The sequence below is a fragment of the Sinocyclocheilus grahami genome, unplaced genomic scaffold (assembly GCF_001515645.1).
Source record: "Sinocyclocheilus grahami isolate Dianchi unplaced genomic scaffold, SAMN03320097.WGS_v1.1 scaffold22.1, whole genome shotgun sequence".
Taxonomy (NCBI): domain Eukaryota; kingdom Metazoa; phylum Chordata; class Actinopteri; order Cypriniformes; family Cyprinidae; genus Sinocyclocheilus; species Sinocyclocheilus grahami.
The window spans coordinates 2,784,320-2,787,772 of record NW_015505201.1 but is presented as its reverse complement, the minus strand read 5'-3'; the positions used below and the strand labels follow the sequence as shown (position 1 = coordinate 2,787,772).

At 34.3% G+C, this 3,453-nt stretch overlaps 1 protein-coding gene across 1 annotated transcript in view; it reads left to right on the top strand.

Annotated features, from left to right (window-relative positions):
* Nucleotides 1–3,236: 3,236 nt before the first annotated feature.
* Nucleotides 3,237–3,453, top strand: part of il12b2 (interleukin 12B 2) — a 9,826-nt gene continuing 9,609 nt past the window's right edge. The window contains exon 1 of the mRNA XM_016244208.1: nt 3,237–3,348. The gene's annotated coding sequence lies outside the window, so the exon portion shown is untranslated. The remainder of the gene's footprint in view (nt 3,349–3,453) is intronic.

Sequence of the window (3,453 nt, the reverse complement as noted above, 5' to 3'; positions counted from 1 at the left end):
GATAGATACGATTTGATAGAACAATATAATACGATAGAACGATAAGATATGATAGAATGATACAATACAATGATACGATAGATAGATAGATACGATTTGATAGAACAATATAATACGATAGAACGATAAGATATGATAGAATGATACAATACAATGATACGATAGATAGATAGATAGATAGATAGATAGATAGATAGATACGATTTGATAGAACAATACAATACGATAGAACGATAAGATATGATAGAATGATACAATACAATGATACGATAGATAGATAGATAGATAGATAGATAGATAGATAGATAGATAGATAGAAATATAGATAGATAGATAGATAGATAGATAGATAGATAGATAGATAGATAGATAGATAGATAGATAGATAGATAGATAGATAGATAGATAGATAGATAGATAGATTTTTGAACAATAACCCCAATATTGTCAGAGGAAGTGTTGAGAGGTTACAGAGGCAAATGTGTGAACAGGAATGTACAGCATGTTTATTTGTGACCCAAATGAAAGAGTACAGCGAGAAAAAAATATAGAACGATAGATACGATAGAATGACAGAAGCAACGATAGAACAGTAGATTTCCAGTTTAATTTATTATGATTTTACAGTAGTACATTTCTATTTAATGTTGTAAATTTCTGCTTAAATTATGATTTTAATATGTACAGAAAGTATGAATGAGTTTATTTCAACATTCAATTAAACAAAAACAGAGCTGTTAAAATATTTTTTTGACTTGATAATTTTTTTAACTATAACCCCAATATTGTCAGAGGAAGTGTCGAGAGGTTACAGAGGTAAATGTGTGAACAGGAATGTACAGCATGTTTATTTGTGACCCAAATGAAAGAGTACAGCGAGAAGTGACTGGCCTTATTCGGTACTTTCATGCACATGATATTTAGACAAGGGACAGGCCAATTCTGGCTTTCTAGAAATTAACAGTGCATTTGACTTTTCAGAATATGCCTTCCTCGGCATAGGCCTATGTCCTATCCTAAGTGAAACAGAAACACCAAGTTTAGCATTAATTAGTCAAATAGCATTTTTCATAGCAGAAGTACCTACGTGCCCTTTGGTGCTTTCAGAACGTGGGCACATATACAAAGGGGAGAATCACAGTCCGAGTTCCTCATAAGATAGCCAAGTTATTTAAAGTTGCGACAAAAAAAAATCAGCTTTGCACCTTTAGACTGAAAACACTTTACTGGATCAAATTGCCCCAAATTGAGTTTCAATACCCCTTTCTAATTTTAGGAATTAGTGGCACGTGTGTGAGGCAGAGAAAAGGGTGTCAAGGCAAAGAAATATGTCATTTCCATCATAATATGCACTTGAGGAAATTTCACGGCTTGGCGAGTGAATTTTAATAACACCTAATGACTGATATCTACTAAGGAAAGTGTTGCGTCTCTGACATCAGGGGGCTGCCAGAATGATGTCAGCCCTTTTCCCTTTAAAAAAAAAACTCTTACACAGGCCTATAAGGAATCGGTTTAACACGCACAGGTTCACCAACTCACAAACATACACACAATGCAATAAAACATCCATGTTTCATCTCCTGAAATACCCAAAACTGCCAGCCGCCTACACCTTGCACAGTTTCCCTCAGCGCAGCATACAGAAGTGCAGTGTTCAGTTCATTTGCAAAGCAAAGCCTGAACAGAGGAACTGCTGTACTACACATTTACACTGCCTTAACCACAGATATTTATCAGGTGTCTTATCTCCTTTAACTACATCAAATTTGGTTTCTGTCACACATTTATTTAAGGGGAAATTCAGACACGATATTTGATCTAGAATTCAGACAGACTGAGCAAGAAAGAGACTGTTCTGAATTATGACCATTTTATATATGACCATTATATAACTTTTATTTATAAGACAAAAGTGTAAGCACTCTGAATTTGGTGAAACTCGCTGAACTTTACATCTTCCTTTGATGTTTGTAACTCTCTCGCTTCCCTATTTTTCTCTCTAATAGTCTTTATATTTGCACTTGTGGTTAAAAGTCTAGTCATGTCCTGGTTGACTGATTTTGATCGAAGACAAGAACAAAATTCTTGCAAGAACAAAACGTAACAAATTTTCTTATCTCAGATTCTTCTTCCAACCCATTACATGTTCTCTCTTGTTCCTGATTGAAGCTAAAACAGACATAACTGAGATAGTTCAGGCTCTGGAATGCATCCAACAGATGTTGTTATTTTTCAGTTACTGATTAGAAAAAGAATGAAAAAGATACTCCAAGTAACAAAGAGCAGCTATGCACACAATGTTTATAATCGAATAAAGCTGATAGTGTTGCGTTCTCCTTAAAATATGCAATTTATTAAAAATGAATATCTCAAAGGCAAGTGTTATTGAATATATAGCAAATATAAAGTGTCGTTTTGAAGATACTGTAAATGCTTTGAAGATAAAAGATAACAGAATGATCAAAAATGGGATTGAATTAACAATCCGTGACAGCTGCAATATAGAGCTATAATCAACATAATGATTAAAACATTTCTTTCAATAGATTCTAGTCTTTATTGTGACAAAATAAGTTTAAAATATTGCTTCTTAATAAAAGAAAATTCATTTTGACACTGCAATATATACTATGCTTTAACAGCATAGTAAATATTATAAGGGGAGAGATGTGTTTCCTCATTTTTAAGGGACTTTATGATTCACTTTGTTTTGTTAACCCATAGTATAGTAGGCTTTAGATATTTCAGCAGTTTATAGAATGTAAAATTACATGGGCATGTAATCATCAGACTGCACTGAAATTGCTAGTAAATTTCACAGTTAATTACAGCGGATACAGCAAGTAACATATTAAATTAAAAGTGAAATTTTGATGTAGAAGGACTGAAATAGTATTTACACACTCCAGTCTGGGCTATAACTACTGCGTCTATAAGACACCTGCTCTCAAATAATCTTTATTTACTATTTACTTTTTTTTAAGTACAGGGGAAACAATCGTTCATTTATCCAAAGAGCCTACTATACTATATCCTACTACTGTTAAGATCGCACAATTCTAACTTATGAAACTGGTCTATAATAAGAGTGATGACAGAGAGGGGAAAAGAGCCCATCTCTTAGTAATTCAGCAATCGTAATTTTAACACGTGTTTATTCTGAGCTCGAGGGGAACTCGTTCTAAGAATCCGCGGACATTTGCCATCGGGTTACGTGTTATCGTGTGGTGGGAATGTGTGGAATAAAAGCGCGCACAGGCACAGACCCCACGAGAGGACGCGACGCGCCGCGCGCAATCACACTTCAGAGTCTTCTGCGCTGAATTTGACGCAACAGCAGCGAAGGTAAGTCATGCATTACGATCTAAACATCTGCACAACCAACTCAGTTCACTTTAATCCCATCATTTTCATTTTAAGTACAGATTAGATGTATTTAAAAGTATATAT